Genomic DNA, 21663 nt, shown 5'->3' with positions numbered 1-21663 from the left:
ACGATGGGATGTGACAGAGTTTTAGGTCAATTTGTGTTTGTGCGTGTGGTGGGAAAAGAAGATTGATGCAGAGCGTAAGCGTTTTCGGAACCGCAACTCTGCAATTTTTGGCAACCAATCCTGGTGCACGAATTTCCCACATTGGGACAAGAGAATGGAGATCCTTTAAAGTTAACAGACTCACTCGAGAATGCGTGCTCTTCTAAATATAACCTTCAAGGTCACCACAGTGAACATGGTGTAAATGAGCATTATTTCTTCGAGAGACGCTTGAAACCTGACGTCCTGCCGTAGTCTGATCCCTTGCGTAGCCCAAGCCGCCCATCCCCCACCACAGACAACCACTAGGTTTGAGCAGATTACGGGTGGACGGCAGCTCTTCGCAAAAATAATGGAAAGTAATATTTTTCTAATTTGAAAGAAAAAACAACAACAATAGCTACGTGTATTGCAAACTACTGTACATTATAAGTAGGAAAATAAATTTCAAGAACAGTCCAAGGTGCATTTTCAGGTGGCAGACTCGTCTGGACAAAGAAGCAAGCGTTTAATAATTTACCTTTTCCTCCTACCACCGAGTAAAGAAGGCTCAACAACCAGCGCAGATACGTTGCCAACAGTGTCGGGTTCTTCATTGACGAGTGCCCTGCTCATGTCATGCGTAGCAACATCGTCTTAACACCTTTCGTCTCCCAGGGCTATCAGCTCTTCTCAAAAAGATGCGTCCGAGCTGTCAAACTCATTGAGCGGATACGAACATATGTGGCACAAACATGTGGAAACATATGCACGAGAAATATCAACTTTACAACACTGAACTAAGCGTTAAACAGGACTTGGTTACTAAAAAGTGCCTGTCACTTTGCAGGCGGAAGATTCATCTGGCTGAAGAACTAAGCGCTCGAGAATAGAACTTCTTTCGGTACCTATTAACAAAGAAGCTCCAGCTTTGTCGAGTTTGTTGGCGGCGTCAGTTGCATCTTCTCTGGTTTTTCATCCACCCTGAGCCAGTGTGCCTCAAGCGACTCCGCGTGCGTGCCCTCTGTCGCAGCCTCACCGCCATTTTCCCTTTCTCCACGCGGATCTGTCTTCTGCCCGCAACGGGGCGAAGGAAGGAAGTGTGTGAATCTACCATTCGTATGAGTACATTTGATGTAGAGTATTTTGCTGGCCAAGGTAGATTATATGACTTTAGGCTTCCCAATTACTGGAAAACCACTGACAAGCGTCAAAAGGCTATGTTTAGGCCTCGTCGTAGCATAAAAAGAAAGAAAAAGCCGAGAATTGTTTCTTCGGGAAAGAACACTTGTCGAAATATCACTGGCTAGTTGTCTCTGACGGAAAGAGAGTACTTTCCTGCAAGTACTGTCCATTTTTTGTAGTCGGAAGTGTTGTAGGGTATTAGTAAAGCGCTACTTTGGATAATCTTAATACACAACCTCTCACTTGTTTAGCGTAGCTGCTCGGGAAAGATTTGGCTCTAGAGCTGCATAACAACAACAAATAGTACCGGGACGCCGTCTAATTTGGAAAAAATTCCTCGCACTCTTCCAATCTTCGCCAAAAGACGTTGCTAGTCAACTGAAGACTCAAAGACTGTAGAAGATTGCTGAAAATCATAAGCGAATAGGCCGTACTACTGAGTGCATCATCTTCCTCGGCGGACAAAACATACCACTGCGTAAACAAAAAGACTTTGGCGCCCTCGATCAGAATTATCACTCTTAAGTATCTGAGAGCCCCGTTAAGCAAGAGAACTTCCGGCATTTGCGGCGTTTCCTAGTTTAATCCGGAGGTAAGGCCTTTCAAAACCGCCTAGAAACATCGTCTTCGAGAGCTACCTTTACTAGCTAGTAGCATTAAAAATTAATTGATCGCATACTGCGAAGAAGAAGTTCTTGCTCAAACTTTAAAATATGTTAATCAGCGCTATACTGCAGCATTATTTCCGACAAAAATACCGACATCCGACATGTGTCCTAGATGAGCCTTGTTTCAAGCTATTTCAACAAACCTCGAGTTGGAACTCACACCGTAAGAGGAGACTTCAGAAGATTTTTAGATTGTCTCCCTTCTATTTTCGAGGGCGACTCGTGGGAAACGAAGGTGGAGGCTGCAACTCGGCATAGGAGCCGTCGTTGACTAATGAAGTTCTGACGGAAAAGTGTAAAAAAAAGTAATCACTCGATGCGATTGCTTCGTGTGCATTGCGTTGATATCGGAACAGATGGCCGCATTGTTATGATTTCTGAAACCTTTGGGGCAATCTAAGAAATTCAAAAAGAATCTGCTAATGCCGTGAGTTGTATCTGCTTAAGCCATGCTATGGATTTGTCCCTTTCACAATCATCATCTGAACCGAAGTTGCGCAATTTCATGGGTATTGTTACGACAACTACGTTTTTCTTTAGGTCGCCGTCAAAACAAAATGCAGTGCTCTACAGGTCCTGAAAGGTCAACGACCGGTGCTTTATAGATCCAGACGAGTAGAGCGGGACAGTGCCGTGCGAAAATTTACATCTTTCTTGGCGGATATTCTTGAAGTAGTGGACACTATTGCGAACTAGAAGAATGGCCTGGTGAAGGTTCCCAACCACTCTTCGGTGGTTGGGAACCCTCACCAGGCCATGGAACTAGGATATGCAGAATCCTACGAGCTGGGTATCAACGACAGATATGGCTGTACAGAGATTGCCTGCATCTTCGGCTACTTGATGGAGCTGATTTGTCTGGCAGAGGGGCAAGGTGGCGGTAGTTCTCCCGCACAATCGACCGAACTGTTGAATTCTTGTGGCGTCAAACCTTGATGCACCTTCGAGCCAGCATCCCAAAGACGACGGCGGCTGCGGGAAACCTGGTTCACAAGTTGGGGGACGTTGAACTCCCAGTGAAAGTGAAACAAGTTCTGAGCCTAGGCCCGAAGTTTGCAGTCGAACCAAGAAAATCGCTTCCCGAGCTGCTAACGATGGTGAGACAAGTTTCCGGACGAGCTCCGGAGTCTGAAGTTGACAGATGTATATCTGAGGGCGTGGACGCGTTGTTATTTGCAAACCCTCGGGGTCCAAGGTTCCGCTGAAAACTACTGTCGCCTTCTTAAAAGAAAATTCAATGTCCTTATTACCAGCAGATAAAGAGGGAGGCTTCGTAGTGGTGCCTAAGGAGATGTTTATGTCTAAAGCGTCAGACGCCATAACGGCCACGTTTAAGCGCAGGCATGACATGTCATTTTCGAAGGTGAGAACTGAAGCACGTAGGCTTTGCAAACGCCTAAACCTAGATAAACTGGGCCAAGCGATCGATCAGGGCAAAGGCTTAGGTTTAGATTAATTTTTTTCGGCCGAAACGCATAAGATTGACTGTCCGTTACGCGTGATTGTGTCGGAGAAAGGGACATGGCAAAAATCTGTGTCTTCATTTTTGCAAACAACACTGAATATGTTGAAGATTGATGATCCGTTTCGGTTGAAGAACTCTGATCAGATAATAGATTTTGGTAAAGACCACCCAAACCGTAGCTTGTTGGCTTGCTCTATTGACATTAATGATTTATATTATTCGATTCCCCATAAAGAGCTGTTAGTATCTGTTGAAGACTGTATTGACAATCATGGTACTGTGGCGTTTCAGAATGAATCTGGACTTAGTGTGGGTCACTTTCTAGAACTATTATCTTTTTATCTCAAGTCGACGTTCCCGGCGTGGAATGACGGTGTTCTTATTCAGAGAAATGCCGTTTGAATAGGATCGTGTATAGCCCCAGTACTTAGCGATATATTTCTTTCGTTCCACGATAGGGTCCTGTCAAGCAAACTGGAAGGAACCAAGGTGGCAACTTTTGTAGATTCGTAGATGACTATTTGGTGCTCCTAGATTGTGACAACGAAGATATGGATTCTACTGTGTCGTTTGTCCTGTCAACGTTTAAGGAGTGTCTGGAACCGCTAGTGCTGACGCATGAAGCCTTCAACTTGGTCATGGCCATGTGTGCTGGGTATATGAGCCGAGGGCTTAAAAACCCATCTTGCTTTTTTCCTCAGCGCATTCCAAACTAGTAAAAAGGGAAATTGTTAACCTCTGTTTTAAAAATGCCTTGGTCAAGCCTTGCCCCCACAGGGTGAAAGAGAGCTTCGACGCACAAGCATCAAGGCTCAGATATGCGGCAAATCCGTTTTACCAGTTGACGTCAGTTACTGGGAGCCTACTTCAGAAAGAACGTGAGGAAACGACCCAGCAGGATCATAGGATCAACAAAAAAGTAACCGTTTTACCATACCTGCACAAAATCTCGCACAACCTAAAGAACGTTGGCCGAAGGGTTGGTGTTGATGTGGTTTTTTCGGCTCCGGAAAAGCTGTCTGGGCTGTGCAAAAGAGTGAACCCCTGTTCGAAAGAAAAGCAGGGTTGCACCAAAAAACTCCACGACCGATTCGTGAACTTTGTGGAGGGAGTGGTGTACTCTATTCCCCTCTCCTGCGGCAGGAGATACGTCGGGCAAACGGGGCGCTGCCTCAATGATCGCTTGTGAGAACACATTTATAACGTTTCGGCCTGCATTGTCGTGACTGCTGCTGCACTCCCGTCTTCGAAAAGTGTGAAGTGATTAGAAAGAATGAGGAAAAGGTCACTCGAGAAATCGTTGAGCCGCAGGAAATTGGAAAATTGGGGGAAAACTGCGTCAGCATTCCTTCTATATGTTTATCCGAAAAGGAATGTTGCTTTCTCGACCCAAAGTGACAGCGCATAATGGTGGCTAGGGAGTACGTGGCGTCCATTACATGTTTGTTATATTTTTTATCTCTGTTTGTTTGTCATGACGTTTGTATTTGTACTTGATGTTAGCAGAAATTAACTTTAGTTGTAAGTCAGCGCCTTGTTCGTCTACCTTCTTGTTCTTCTCCGTGTCCTTGCGCTGTTTTAATTTTTAATAAAAAAACAGACGTCGTCTGCAGCTAAGGCAAGCACGTTCATTGCAGTCCTTCACACTGGCAATTTCCGTGTTGTGCTGCTCTCAATGAGTGACATTTCTGCCCTCACACAGCCATTGAGCCGGCTTTTCCAGAAAGAGACCCTTGATCTGGAAACTGCGGTCGAGTTATTGCACAACACTCTCTTTCAACACAAGTCTAAAAGAGGGATGTGTGAAACCGAGTTTAACCAACTGTTTGCCAAAGTTAAAGCTACCGCAAGCGAAATAGGTGTCTACGTTAATCTTCCCCGGACCGCAACCATACATATGTACAGCCAGGACATGCAGGTAGAGGACCTTCGAACCTTCTCCCGGCAGATAGTTTTTATTACGATTTTGGAGTCAATGATGGAAATCTCTCCACGTTTTTCCAAAGAAACCTCTTCGGTTTACGATTTGAATGTATGTGTACCCCGCATTCTCGTAGCATACATAATTGAAGGCAACGACGCACAAATAGAGAGACTGGCAGGTCGGTATCATTGCATCCTAGAGTAAAATAGCCGAACTGCGATGGCGAAACCTCTTACGTCGGAACTGCTCATGTGAAAGACAAATTGACTGCGACAAACCTGAGACATTCCCGTTCTGCGTACAGTCGTTGAGTCCCTTCACGCTTGCGATTGGGATGTGTGTATGAATGTGCGAACGTTAACTGCAGATTCTTACCTCACTGCTAGTCAGCATCGCCACGGCGGAGCTCACATTTTCAAAACTATGTCGCTTGATGACGTGGTTCCGATCCAAGATGACCGGGGAGTGTCTAAAGGAACTGGATATTTTGAACATTCACCGGGATATTCATGTTGACACGTCCAGTGTGACAGACCGCTTCGTAAGGGCAAGGAGGCGTAGGACCGATTTTTGGTCTCTGAAGGGTGTATAAGCGCATTAGAAAAGTCACGCTTTTTTATTCTACGATGCGGGAGAAGCAGAAGCTATCATAGTTTATTGCTGTCGGAACAGAGGTAATACACACTCCGATTTAGAATTTCACTTAATTTCTTTAACTGCTAAAGGTTGGAACAGATGTCCTTTTGACATTGTATTTGTTCCATTTCCACACTCACTTAAAGAATCGTTTTGTTCATTGTTTTTACCACCTTTACTTTCCTTGTCATCAATCATCGATGTCGCAGAATCTTGTCTTTGTTTTCGGCTGCGCGTACTCCGCTACACTTTCACTTAATTGATTTTCTTTTGTTGAACGAAAATTTGGTGTGCGTATAAACTATGTGTTTTTTTTTTGTCCTTCGTTCGCTACTCTAATTTGATTTTCTAGCGTATAGGTATGAAGTGTAAATAGGGCACCACGGCCCCTGCAGTTCTTGTTCTTCGGATCCGAGCAAACGTCCATTCGGTGCCCAAGTCTTCCACATTCATAACAAATGTCGACTTGCTTTCTATATATCGAGCAGTGTAGCAGCGTAGGACCGTATTTCACTGTGAAGGGGACCTTTTCCCCTTTGAAGAGTACGATTACACTTGTGGTCTTACCCAGTCCTTTTGCCGCTATCGCTCTTGGATTCCTGTCGTCGACCACCTTTGTGTGTATCGTTCCAGCGTCTTCCTCCAGTGGAATGCCTCATATGACGCCCTTGGCTCTTCCGCAAAGAGCCGCTGGCAGCTGTGTAATCCCTTCACAATGAAGCTCTAAAGCCAAAATATCGAGCACATTTTATGCGTTTGTTTGGAGTAGAAAAAAAGCACCTGCAAAAAAAGATGACGAGCGCAGTGACATTGCACTTTCGACGCTGTTTGATTGGCTCGTCGGCTCCTGGCACTGGCCGCGCTCCGCCGTTGGCTATCTCATAAAATTACTTGCATCCCTCCGCGATGTCGGTTGTTCCGCCGTTGTGCTGTGGTTCCGACCTTCTGAAAAATGGCACGCGAATTCCGAAAAGGTTTCATAATCCTCGGTCAGTTTTTAGACACCTCGGCCGGGATTTAAACCCGCCAACTGGGGATTCCTATGCCGGTGCTTTGCCTCTGAACAACCAAGACGGCAGCACATAGCTGTCAATGGAGGCCAGTCTTTTGTAAGGAGTCTATAGGCCTTTTCCGAAGCGTGCAGCGCCATCTGCGTCCCCAAAAGGATGCCAAAAACTGGCTGTGTATATCCGGATGTAGCAGGCAACGCGAGCGACAATGGAGGCGATTGAGGACACGCACGCGAGTGGGCGATTCACACAACGCCATGATATTATTCAATGATTCCTGTACTCTACGGAGAATGACACTTCAGTCCTGATGTGTTATGGGACCCTCTCAGCCTTTCAAACTCCTTCAGCACATCAAACCCCTTAGCCCTTCAAACCCTTTCAGACCCCCCCGTTTTTCAACACTTTCAACACCCAAATGACACTAACCCTCTACCGAAACCGGAGTATAAAACGTCATTAAAAGTTTATTTTAGGCATCCAGTTTTTCGCGCATCTTGTAACGCAAATAGACGAAGAACCAAACTGTACTCAAACCCGAGAGCAAGCAGCTGTAGACAAAGCGATCAAAAGAAATTGAAACAACCGAGTTCTTCGTTGCGAAACATTTTTTCGAGGTAGTCACAGTGCCACTGGAAAAATTTCTGAGATATACAGTCGCAATAAAGCCTAGCTAAAACGATCGAAGAAGTGTTCTCTTATCCGTGGGGCGCAAAGCTGGTAGCAGCCATATCAGTTGATCACGTTGAATACGGCCCTTTACATAGCGTGGGAGGGAGGTGGGAGCGCGGTAAACTCAGAGCTCGGGTGCGTATCGCATCAGATAATATTAAACAAGCTGCATGAGAAATACATAATTCTCAATATGGTTTTATTTTACCTTGATTTGTTTTGTTTTTTTTCTGTCGGGAAATGAGTTGTCTTATACAAAGCGGTTCATTGTCTTTTTTAGCATTCTCTCTCAGAACCTACCGCGCCTCCCCCCCCCTCCCCCCCTCCCCCCTTTCTCTCTTCAAGATGCGCCCTCCGACACCTGACGAATTGGAACCACAGGCTGCCTCCAGGGTAGCGCCCTGCGGAATAAAGACGGATGTTTGAGTATTCCAGTTAAGTTTGATTGCGACTGTACGGCAGTTAAACTAATAAAATTGAGAAGGTTCGCCACATACATACATACAGGCTATCAGTAGCACGTTTAGCAAGAACTACAAACTCGAAACCGTATCTAAAGGGTGATATTAAGCAGATTGACCCAATACAATCAAAGGCAGCTAGATTTGTTTCTAATAGATATGACCGCAATTTTTCTCCTACATCTACTATGACTGACATAGGACTTACGCCTCTTTAATCTAGTCGCGCTGTAGAACAGCTCAAGCTCATACACATAATAGTGAATAATAACTGTGCACTTAATCGGGAAAAATATGTTGGTTTTGTTACTGAATCACGCACTCGGAGCTTCCATCCATTAAATCTTGTACCGTACAGAGCCCACCTTAACTGTTTTAAATATTATTTTTTTCCTGGAACGATAGATAACTGGAATAACATAAATGGATCAGTTCGTTGTCTCGATTTTGATAGGTTTGTATTATAAATACAGTAGGTGTTCAGGTATAGTGCCTGGAATCTGTAATTGAAGTGTATGTGTTTGTTTTTGTACTCTTTTTTAGATTACATTTTTCACGGTTTTCTAAGTTTTGTTTCGTAGGGTGTGTACATCTTTAATCGATGGCCTTTTTGAATGCATACGAAGGCGGTCCGATAAGTACTTAGCCTCACCACCCAATGGCGCCACTACCACAAGAGAAATGTACTATCGTGTAGTACATTCTCGTGGACAGCTGCTATCGAAATTTCAACCAAATTGGACTCATAGTTTTGTTTTGACCGCATCTGGAAGCGGGCGTGTCCGCGAATTTTAGAAAAATGAAAAAAGAGCAATATCGGCCGGTGATTCGATCCTTTTTTTTGGAAAAGAAATCGTGCAGTGAAGTCAAAGAGCGCTTGAATGCTGTGTAGGGTGACTCTTCTACTTCGATGGCGACAGTCAAAAATTGGTTTAACAAGTTTCAACATGGTCGCACGTCGGTTTTTGGTGAGTCACGCCCAGCTGCCCCGAAAACGGCTACCATGGAGGATAATGTGACAAAAATCCACGATCTCGTATTGGCAGACCGCCGATTGAAGGTGCGTGAGATAGCTGAGACAATAGGCACCACAAAAAACCGCGTGGGTCATATCCTGCATGAAATTGTGGGCATGAGAAAGCTGTCGGCGCGATGGGTGCCGCGTTTGCTCACTCCGGACAACAAGCGCCACCGTGAGACCACTTCAGAGCAGTGTTTTACGCTGTTTAAGCGCAATCCGAAGGAGTTTCTGCGTCGTTTCGTGACCGTCGACAAAACATGGATTCACTGGTACACACCAGAGACCAAAGAACAGTCGCAACGATGAACTTCACCCGGCGAACGTGCTCCGAAGAAGGCGAAGACTGTCCTATCGGCTGGAAAGGTGATGGCCACCGCTTTCTGGGATTCACAAGGTGTAATCTACATCAACTACCTGGAGAAGGGCAGAACGGTCACAGGGCTGTACTATGCCGAATTATTGGGCCGATTCGAGACCGAATTGCAGAAAAAACGGCCCCATTTGGCGAAGAAAAAAGTGCTCTTCCACCATGAAAACGCACCGGCTCACACCTCCGCCCTCGACAAATTGTTCGAATTGGGTTTCGAACTGCTGCCCCATTCACCGTATTCTCTAGATTTGGCACCGTGCGACTTCTTTTTGTTTCCAAACTTGAAAAAGTCACTCGGTGGGAATAAATATGAGTCGAACGAGGAGGTCATCGCCGCCACGGAAGAATACTTTGCAGCTATCGAGAAAACCTATTTTTCAGATGGGTTAAAAAAGTTGGAGCATCGCTGGGTCAAGTGTATCGAACTAAACGGAGACTACATTAAAAAATAAATCGCCGTTTTTCCAAAATTTTTGTTTTTCTTTTGTAGGCTAAGTACTTATCGGACCACCCTCGTATGTATGTTTTCTCTCCACTCCTGCGATGACCTCATCGAGGTCGCAGTATTTTGAAATAAATAAATAAATGTACGCCGCCGTTGACAAATCCTCACGGTGTCGTCGCTGGTGCCTTCGTGGTTGCACCTCCGGCGACGTTGTTTTTTTTCACTGGATGAGCTTCTGAGGACAAAGAATCGGAAGAAACAGGCAACTGAGTAACCTTCATTTTGATCCGCACACTGAGATGCTCTCGAAGGTGGTAAACGCATGGTACAGGTCGACGACGCTGAGCGTTCGCTCGTTGCGGCCGCCGAATACAAAATTACCAACGGGCTTCCCCGACAAACATATATAATGCAGATTCACGTGATGTGTACCACAGACAGGATAAAACAATTTCAATGAAGTCCGTGGCTTCTCAAAAAAGAAATTGGTACAGTCCTTACAGGCCTACAAAGAAAACCATTACGGGCTTCTTACGCACTTTTTGAAAATCTTGAAATATACGTCAGGTCTCTTACAAATTTTCGGCTAGTTACCAACCCCTGAGAAAGTTTTGGAGAGAACCTCAGAACATTTAAAAAACCCTGGAGTGAAGTAGAGATTTTTTTTTTTCAATGGGGTAGAATATGGTGTATAGTAAACGCATATTCCTTCAACGCCAAATTATGCTTTTGCATGGACGAAAGATCAGAGCTAGCTTATATTTTTTTACTACTAAAAGTGACGTACTCGAATGGGTGCATGCAACATGGAACGCGCGTAAACCTACATTACTCACAAAGAGAATGTCGTCTTGAACAGACAATAAACGTGAGCCAGTTCTCAGCGTGTGCTCCGAAAAGAAATAATTTAGAATATGGCGTTCAGTGAATGCGTCCTATAGACTTTTGCATGTGCGGCCTCTGGGCGCCGCCATCTTGCTGCTGGTGTGGGCAGATCGTCTGACTGGCAAGCATGGCCGATGTTTCGGGTATGCCTCAGCGATGCTTGACTATCAGACGACCTGCCCACACCAGCAGCGAGATGGCGGCGCCCCTGAGGCTGTGCTCGCAAAAGTCTATACCCGAACATGCTATGTTTAGGCACTCCTCATTATAAAATAATGTGAGCCCTACGCTTCGTTTTAAGCATGCAAAAAAGACGTAATTATTGGATATTTTTACAAATTACCCACATCAGATTTAATTTCGGCTCCTCAGTACAGTTTAAACAATATGCACCGCAAAACAGACTAAAGGAGAAGGACAGAACGCGAAGTGCGACTTTCAGCTGTATATTAATGCACGGAGAAATTGAGAGAGAGAAGTATACGAGAGCGCTGTTGCAGTGACGTCAGAACGCCGAGCTTTGATTGGAAGGATTAGTGGGTAGGCCTAAAGCTAGCTGCCTTTGTCTCCACTGCACTCATCGAACGCGGAACGCCTGGGTTTGGCTTTTGGCTCTCGCGTTCGAACGTATACTCGACGAATGCAGTGGAGACACAGGCAGCTAGCTTTAGGTATACCCACTAATCCTTCCAATAAGAGCTCGGCGTTCTGAAGTCACTGCACGCGCTCTCACTTGTCCTTCTCTCTCCCGTTTTCTCCGTGCATTAAAATGAAAAAAAAAAAAAAACTATTTATAAACCCTGTAATGTTGCTCGCGTAGGAATTCAATTTTCTTATAGAATCGGCGAAATGACAAAGCATTTATGAATATGCTCCTTCCCCGTTGCATGATTCATACACGTCTTGCGTTAATTTACTTCTTAACGTCCTAATATTTTTTTTTCTGGAACAAGGGCGCATGGGAAGTTTCCACAATAACTTCCAAATTTGCCAGAGGGAAAATATTTTACTACGAGTGAGCGCTCGCGTGCCCTGGCGTTCATGCGTCTTCCTGTTCGGCCGACGTATGCTTTTCCGTAGCTCATCGGGGTTTTATAGACGACTGAAGTGATACCTTCTACGTACTGCTTGGGTCATATCATTTAACGTAAGACGTTATTTTGCTAGGTGTTGGGCATTTCGTGAAACCCAGATAAGAAAGCAGCAGGGATAAACGCATGGCCGCGGGAATTGACAATGATTGGTTGACTGTTGTGAGAGGATGAGTGAGGTGATCGACGCTCATTGGTTAGTGGGAAGGTAATGTAACGAGAGGAGTAGGTGTGGAGTAGCTCCATCCCCTGTGCGCACTGTGAGAGAGGAGCTCTAGAGTATGGAAGGTTGTGGAAGATCGCCAGGATCCTCTGCCCGATTAGCGGTAGCGTCGCTGCATTGCAGGAACAACTACCGAGCCTACACATGGAACGCGTTAAATTATCCGATAAAGAGTGCCGTTAACGTTTTTACGGTACTCTGTTTTCAGTGTCGAGAAATCTGATGGAGTGCCTTGAATGATGCTAAATCTGGACGGTGCTTTGGATGTCGCGAGATGTGTGGGAATAATTTTGTTCTCGCAAGGTTTTAAAAATGTTGAAGATGATTTGATAATAATTACTTCTTTTTTGTGTGTGTGTTTATCCCTCGCCTTCCCTCCCTCCCTCCCCCTCCCCCCCCCCCCCCCCCCCCCCCGTCCCTCCCGCTATAATGCCTGAAGGCGCTGCGGGTACTGAATAATAAGCTGCAGAAGTGTATGTGGGCCAAAAGGGAGGCCGTTTAAACGATAGGGTACGCCAGCACGCACTATATAAAAACATTCGCCCTCGGGCTACTGGGCTAATCATTGTCATAGATGTCATTGCGCCCCAGTTCCAGAAAAAAGTACTATCCAGTAAGGGAAGTTGCTGGGCTAGGTGGTTTATCCTAGTTAGACATATAATATAGCGCAAAAAAGACAAAGACATTAAGTAGACAGGGCAAGCGCTAATTTTCAACCATTTTTACTTTTGAAGAATCAAAGCAAGTATACACACGTAAAGCGGCAACAGATAAAGCAATCAAGCGTTATCTGTTCATGCAAAAACTGAAGTTGACATGTAACTTACTCCATGCCGTCCCATTTTTTTACCAAAAAATGGGACGTCATGTGTCAGCGACACGCCAATTGTGCCACATGAAAATGAATTTTAGTTTTTGCAGGATCAGATAACGTCTTGATATCTCTATTTGTTGCCACTTTGCGTATTTATATATGCCTTGCTTCCTCTTGAGTAAAATAGAGTAAAGTTAGCGCTTGTCCCGTTTAAATCGCGTCTTTATATTTTGGGCTCTTTTGTGCGTTTAACTAAAATAAATGTTCTTGGGACATTCAACATTTTAAAACCCGAGACGGAGAACAAAATGGAGAACAAAAATGGACCACACAGACCTGTGTCTGTGTTGTCCCCTTTTTTCTTCTCCTTTATCTCCTACGTCTCGGGTTTTACAATGTTGAAAATTTCCCAGCTCGCTTGGGTCTTGTCTGTAAATTCTGTTCTTGGGCGTTACGAAGCAAGTTATCATAAGAAGTGCATGAATCATACAACATTCATTGCAGGGGGATAGCATATGTATAACTTATAAGTTCACCTTCAGTTCAGATATCCGATAAGAATTTTGAATTTTTACGGAGCAACCTGATAGGGTTTATCAAAAGTCTCGTTTACTTCAGAAATATTCAATGGAAAGTAGAGCGTAGAGCTTTGTGTTGTGTTCCTCTCATTCTGTTTATGTTTTATGCACATATTGCCTTACAAAATCGCGTACCAATTATACTTTTTTTCAGTTTAATTCAAGACATTGCCGACGCCAAAAGAAAAAGGGACTAATCAAGCATTTTCAAAAGCGCAAGTCACTGAGCCTTTTTAGTTTATGATTGGTTCATTGATAATATAACATGTACAGAAATACTAAGAACATCATGATTGTACGCTTTTGACGCATTTGTATTGATCCAATTAGCCCGTATTTTCGGCTGCATCTGGTCTGGGGGTGAGACGAAGTGTAGTTCATCCCACCATTTTAATTCCCATTATTCTTGCACTTTTTAACTAATTGGTTGCGTAAATTTACCGATATTTTTCTAGGGATTCGAGGACTGTAGATTTTACTGCTGTACACCCCGTGTTTGGGGTCTCTTCTACACCTACACAACATACACTGCGCTGGACGGATGGAGATGTGATGCTAAAGGAAAGGCAAGTTCATCCTTGCTTATAACTTCTACAGACGCCGTGATCACAATATATATATATATATATATATATATATAGATATATATATATATATATATATATATATATATATTGTTAGGAAGAAGATGAAGCGCCCCCGGCTGGAGAGTTCGTGCTGGGTGCTCGATGACTAGGCAGTTGGCGATCGAACCGTTCTGTAGAGCAGTCTGTTACCAACCTACTTCGATTAAATCATCCCTACTAAAAAAAAACCTTCAGGAGGTGGAGGTCTTTCCGTTCCCCAACCTCTCAATCGCATCGACCAACCTCAAGTCCTCGGTCTGGAACTCCGCAGTGGCCGCACTACAGCCACTATGCCTGAAGGAGGAGACAATGCCCACGGCTCTCTGACTCCGGCAACAGCTGTGACCACAACCTCAGCGGCACCGCCGCTACACACTCAAGCTGTTAAGAACTGACAACGCGACCCACCACTCTTCGCTGGTTATCCGATTCCGACGTCCACGACTGGCTTAAGAGCTACTACCGGGCAAGTCAATACAACCGGTGGGACGACTCATTCAAACTAGCGAATGTAGTGTTCTTTCTGAAAGAAACAGCTCTTCAATGGTTTGACAACCATGAAGAGGAATTTAACTCCTGGCACGCCTTCAAGACACGCTTTGCCGACGCCTTTGGTAAGCCGGAACAGTGCCGACAACAGGCGAAGGAAACATTGGCTCGCCGCTACCAGGTTAACACCGAATCATCCCTTGCCTACATTGAAGATGTTCTCCGGCTGTGTCGCCGCGTTGATGCTCACATGCCAGAGGAGGACCGCATCCGACACATATTAAAGGGCCTTTCGCAGGAACTTTTTACCATCGTCGCTCCCAAATCCCCTCCAACGGTCCAAAACCTTATCGGCGAATGCAAGAAATACGAGAAACTCCAAAGTGCCCGCATCAACAAGCTACTGTTTGAGCAGCTCCCTGAGGTATGCCTCGCACCTGCATTTAACATTGACATTAATACAATGATCCGGAACATTATCCGAGATGAAGTGCGGCCTTACCTGGCTCACTTACAACCCTGTGTCGGCGTTGCCCCCCCAAGATCCACATGTGGAATCAATTCAAAAGGTTGTGCAACACGAAATTCGCTCTGCGTTAGGACACCTGTCTCCGCCAATACCCCCGCCTATACCAGCAGCGCCGGTGGCTCCACTTGTTTGCTCCATGGCGCCATGAACCCCAGCCCCGCTACACCAGGGGTCCCGTTTACCAGGTCTATCCTCCAACAGGGTCCTATGGCCCACGTCGACGAACTGACATCTGGCGCACAGACGACAACCGCTCAACTTGTTACAACTGTCAAACGCCGGGACATATTGCACGCTACTGCCGCCGATCAGCGGACGCTGCCGTCTATCGACACACTCCCCAAGGCCCGTCCCCCCACTTCCACAAGGAGAGCATCCCTTCTGGAGACCGACGCGCTCGAGTTCCCCCTTCGCCGCTCACCACTCGCCGGGGCCGGTCGCCATCGCCTTACCCTCGCCGTTCGCGCTCTGTGTCGCCCCTCAACGCCGTCGCCGCACCTACTGAGACATCAAACTAAGCCCAGCAGCCTGTGCTAACACCGGAGGTCAGGCTGCATTCTTCAAACTCGACGAAAACCCTCCTTGTAATGGACCGACGACCGTTCAGATTGTAATCGACGGACAAACATTTAGGGCTTTAGTGGATACCGGTGCCGCCAAATCATGCATTGCCGAAAGCGTTCGCCGCAGTTTGCGTAAGGTGCTCACACCCGCTCATGGACGCTTACTACGCATGGGCAATGGAGAACTGGTGCGACCCCTCGGCCACTCAACCGTGTCCATGCTTCTCGGAGGAAGCCGTTACGTTGTCATTTTCACAGTACTACAAAACTGCGTCGCCGACGTCATCCTCGGGTGCGACTTTTCACTTCAAACGAGGCCTTTATCGACTGTAGCAGCGGCGAGCTCCATCTCAACATCTGCGATACAGAAGACACTCTTCCCGATTCGCCTCCGGTTGTTCTTCGTACAGCGGACGACATATGCCTTCCCGCGTTTTCAGCAGTTTCCGTACAGCTTGTACCCGAATCCCGCTTTAACAGTGCTTGCGGTCTCGTGGAGCCTATCGCGACTACTTTTGCAAAGAAGGGCGTTCTTGTTCCCCACGCTATTGCCATGGTGAAAACACGACGAGCTCACTTGTACATTACAAAACCTTCTGCGGAACCACTCATGCTACTTCGTGGATAGCGTATCACCACAATCCAAACGTGTGACGAGCCATGCTGTCGCCTCTTTATCTACAGCAACTACTACGACAAAGCTACAAGCTGCTTCGGCTGACACTCTCAGCGAGCGCACTGCCCAAATGATCGACTCTTCCCTAACGAATACTGAACGAGGATCTCTCCAACGTCTACTAAGCACGTACAGCGACTTGTTTGACTTCAGTCGCCACGCCCTTACTCAGACGACCACTGTGACACATCGAATTGACAACGGCTCCGCCACTCCCCTGAAAAGCCGGCCATACAGAATATCGCCAGCCGAGCGGAAGACCATAAAAGAAAATGTCGCCGACATGTTAGACAAGAAAATAATCGCACCTTCGTCAAGTCCGTGGTCATCTCCCGTAATTCTCGTGAAAAAAGATGATGGCTCCTGGCAGTTCTGCGTCGATTACCGCCGCCTTAACAAAGTCGCCAAGAAAGGCGTGTTCCCGCTACCTCGAATCGACGACACGCTAGACGCTCTTCAGGGCTCATTTTTTTCTCCTCATTAGACCTACGCAGTGGTCACTGGCAAATTCCCGTTTCTGAGGAAGACAAACCAAAAACAGCGTTCTTTACACCTGACGGCCTATACCAATTCAATGTCATGCCGTTTGGACTGTGCAATGCCCCAGCAACGTTTGAACGCATGATGGACACTTTGCTCCGAGGCCTCACATGGAATATCTGCTTATGCTATCTGGACGACGTTGTGGTTTTTTCAACAAGGTTGGACGACCATCTACACCGACTTCGGCAAGTACTAGATTGCTTTCGTAACGCAAACCTCCAGCTGAACTCTAAAATATGTAAATTCGGACCTCGAGAAATCAAGGTACTTGGTCATCTGGTCAGTATCGACGGAATTCGTCCTGATCCAAGCAAGATTCAAGCAGTCTCTGAATTTCCAGTTCCTAGAAACTTGGAAGATATCTGCGCGTTTCTTCGTCTTTGCACATACTTTCGAAAATTCATACCGGCTTTTTCCAACAATGCCGAACCGCTCAATAAGTTACTTTGTCTTGGCCAACTCTTCCACTGGGACCAATCTCAAATGGAAGCGTTCACCTCTCTGAAAGCGGCTATGGTCTCCGTCCCGATTCTTGGACATTTCTTACAAGGTGCAGTTACAGAAATTCGCGCAGCCGCTAGCGGTCATGGCCTGGGCGCTCTCCTTGCGCAAAACATTCGTAACACCCAGCGTGTGATCGCATATGCTAGCCGCACACTAACCAAGTGTGAACGCAACTACTCCATCACCGAACGCGAATGCTTGGCGGTCATATGGGCAATTTCAAAGTTCCGTCCATACCTTTACGGAATTCACTTTCGCATAGTAACAGACCATCATGCCCTTTGCTGGCTGACCGGGTTCAAGGATCCATCTAGTCGCCTGGCACGCTGGTCGCTCAAGATTCAGCAATACGACTTTACGATTGTTTACGAATCCGGAAAACGCCACCTAGACGCAGACGCCTTGTCGCGGTGTCCACTCTCGGCTGATTTTTCCCCTCATGAACCACATACCAAAATTGAACTTTCGGCAGTTTTGGACACTATTGACGTCGCGGATGCTCAGCTTTCGGATTAGGAATTACAACCCATTGTTCGCCACCTCCTCCGACCCACCACGCCCTCATCATGGCGCATCCAACGGCGTGCACGCCTTTTCACGCTGCATGATGGGGTTCTTTACCGAAAAAACTACAAACCCCATGGACGCCCTTGGCTTCTGGTCGTGCCTCGGCTGCTTCGAAAATATGTCATCCGCGCCCATCATGATGACCCGACGGCCGGACACTTTTGGCTTTAGCGAAACGTATTTCCGCATCCGTGATCGCTATTTTTGGAACGGCATGTCACGCACAATTAACAAATACATTCGAAGTTGCCTTCTTTGCCAAACACAGAAAAGTCGCACGACCAAGACCCCCGGTCCTCTTGAATCCATCACACCACCCAAATTCCCGTTCCAACAAATTAGCATCGATTTTTTATGTCCTTTTCCGATTTCCACCAACGTCAAGCGCTGGGTTATTGTTGCCGTCGATTACCTTACACGCTATGTGTTCGCACGGTAAAGTTGTTGATATTACTGGCCGGTGACGTGGAAACTAACCCCGGCCCTGATAAAGCTAGTAAAGCTGATACGCAGGATCCCATTCAGCAGATTTTAAAAAGCCAGAAGGACATTGCCAAGGACATCAAAGAAATGCGAAAGGAACAACAAAGCGTTAAGGAAATGTTTGTAGGTGTGAATAAGCGACTATGTGCTATTGAGGCCACCATTGAGGAGGTCAATGGCACGGCAAAGTCCTTCCAGGCTTACGAGGCTAATGTTGCTGAGCTAAATCACACTGTTTCCGATTTAAGAGTGACTGTTTCTCAAATGGGAAAGAAGCTTGATGACTATGAAAATCGTAGTCGACGGAACAATGTTATTGTTTTCGGTATACCTGAAGATCGTCAAGAAAACCATGTCCAACTGAAGCAGAAAGTTTGCAGTGAGGTTTTTGTTGGTAAATTGGATGTACATGTCACCACCATTGAAAGGATCCACCGGCTTGGTTATAACAAAGGAAATCGCCCGAGGCCTGTAATTTTGAATGTTCGTGATTTTAACGAAAAGGTCAATTTATTTAGAAACGCTTACAAACTAAAAGGTTCCAAAATTTCTATCTCCGACGACTACTCAAAACAAGTACGATTACTTCGAAAAAAATTGTGGGATAGTGCAGACGCTAACAGGAGGCAAGGTGACAGGGTAAAACTCGTCTACAACAAATTGATAATCAACAACTTGTCTTACACGTAGGACACGGAAAATGACACGAGAATTTGTATTTCCACACCAGAACGTTCCATGGCGTCTGTTGAAGGTGCCTTTTCACCGTGACACGTCGTGCCGTGTTCGAAATCTTTGAAATTAATAAACGTCAATGCCAGAAGTGTTGCTAATAAAATCGTTGACCTTGAGTGTTTGCTGTATGATCACGATCCTGACATTGTTGCCGTAACAGAAACGTGGCTGCATAGTTCTATTCATGATTCAGAGATTATTCCCCCATCGTATAACATTGTTCGGAACGATCGCGAATCACGTGGTGGGGGCGTTGCCGTTATCCTGAAAAATCATTTGGATTTTGTTGTAATCAATGACGCTCCTGATATCGAGTGTTTATGGATAAAGCTTACCGGGTTTACTCCGCCAATCGTCGTCGGCGTAGTCTATCGTCCGCCAAATGCTTGCTCATCCGTTCTTGATCTTCTTGCTGATTTTGTTTCTAAGATTAAACAAAAATACCCGGTTCTTGTTATGGCTGGTGACTTTAACTTACCCTTAATTAATTGGGATTCTATGTGTAGTGGCAGTGATTGCCCTAATTCATCCTTGCTAGTTGACCTGGTTTATAATAACAATCTACTTCAAATTGTTAGTAGTCCAACACGAATCACCTCGTCTTCTCAATCTACACTAGACCTCGTGTTTCTATCGGAACCACTTGCAGCACGTACGTACGACTGCCAAGTGGTGGATGGGATCTCTGATCATCAAATGGTACTCGTTGAGTTTTCAACTTCAACACTTCGTCCTTCATTACGTAAAAAGATTTCTAGGCGTGTGTTTAATTTTTCTAAAGCAGAAGACGAGTCAGTACTTGACGTGCTTGAGGTGTCGTTTGATTCTTTTTCAAACATGTGTTCTGATGGTTCTTCTATTGATACCCTTTGGAATTATTTTAAAGAAACCGTGCTTGAATGTTTACGAAGGTTTGTTCCAACGAGTATCAAAGTTACCAGAAAACATAATCCATGGATCACTCGCGATATCCTACACCTAAAACGAAAAATTAATCGTGCCAGGAAGGGCAAAAGACGTTTAAATATCAATGAAATGCGTACAAGACTGAAAGCTATGATTCGTTTTGCAAAACATAAGTATAACAATATAACTTTGCACACGTTCCTTAGGGAATCACCCGATAAGTTTTGGAGGTCTTTGTCCCCGGTTCGAAAAAAAACATTTCCAAACTTATGGTTTCGGACAGATTATTAACGGATGACTGTGCCATCGCTGAAGGTTTCAATGATTATTTTTCATCTGTTTTCACCTCAGATAACGGCATTATTCCTTGTTTAAACCTGTCACCCAACCTATCAGTGTTACCCGATGTTTTTATCTCTCCCGATGGACTGTTTTCAGCGTTGCTTAATCTTTCGACAAAAACAGCTGCTGGTCACGACGGCAATCCAAATATGTTCCTCGTTCGCTACGCAGAATGGTGCTCAAAGTATCTTTATCTAATATTTAAAAAATCATTGTCGGAGTCCGTCATTCCTGTAGAATGGAAGATTGCCAAGATCGTTCCCGTCCACAAATCTGGATCTCATCTCTTGCCTGGGAACTTCCGGCCGATTTCTCTGCTTCCTTACTGCTCTAAACTCTTAGAGCACGTTGTTTTTAAACATTTGGCAGCGTATTTAGAAAATCACAACTTTTTTAATGTGAATCAACATGGTTTTCGTCATGGCCTTTCAACCACAACGCAATTACTTGAAACCGTCCATGATTTTGCTGAAATATTAAATCGTTCTAAACAGGTTGATGTAATTTTTCTTGACCTCGCCAAAGCGTTTGACAGAGTGTCACACTGTAAACTACTTCTAAAACTTAAATCAATCGTGCAAAACGATATCATCTACTCCTGGCTTGAAAATTACTTGCTAGAAAGAAAACAGTACGTTCAGATAAACTCTAGTGCATCCTCGCCAGTCCCTGTGCTATCAGGCGTTCCACAAGGGTCAGTCCTTGGGCCTTTACTTTTTTCAATTTTTATAAACGAAATCACTGCTAACATTCGTGTGCGAGCACGTTTATTCGCGGACGATGTTGTTATCTTCACTGAGGTAAGTGGTGTTAGTGACCAGACATTACTTAACAGCTGCTTATCCAAGATCCACGATTGGTGTGACACGTGGATCTTGGACACTAAATGTTAACAAATGTGTTCGCATGCATATAACCCGCAAAACTAGTTTTCTTTTTTATAATTATTCCATTAACAATACTGTCCTAGCCGAAGTGACTTCCTATAAATACATCGGTGTAATCATTTCAAACGACCTGCGTTGGAACACCCATATCAAATATATTGTTCGCAAGGCATTAACTAAACTCTGGTTTCTCCGGCGAAATTTAAAGCAAACCTCATCGGATGTAAAATTAACAGCCTATAAAACGTTTGTTCTGCCTATATTAGAGTATGCGTCCGTTGTCTGGGGCCCGTTTACTAAAACCAACATAAATCTACTTGAATCCATACAGAGAAAAGGCTTGTGTT

General features: G+C 45.3%; 1 pseudogene; it reads left to right on the top strand.

The window, feature by feature from the left end:
- LOC8030691 overlaps positions 1-21663 on the top strand; it is a 67559-nt pseudogene that overhangs the window by 42970 nt on the left and 2926 nt on the right.

The sequence above is a fragment of the Ixodes scapularis genome, unplaced genomic scaffold, assembly GCF_016920785.2.
Source record: "Ixodes scapularis isolate PalLabHiFi unplaced genomic scaffold, ASM1692078v2 PGA_scaffold11__112_contigs__length_91849675, whole genome shotgun sequence".
NCBI lineage: Eukaryota > Metazoa > Arthropoda > Arachnida > Ixodida > Ixodidae > Ixodes > Ixodes scapularis.
The sequence above is the reverse complement of the archived record's forward strand: the minus strand, read 5'-3'. Positions and strand labels throughout refer to the sequence as shown.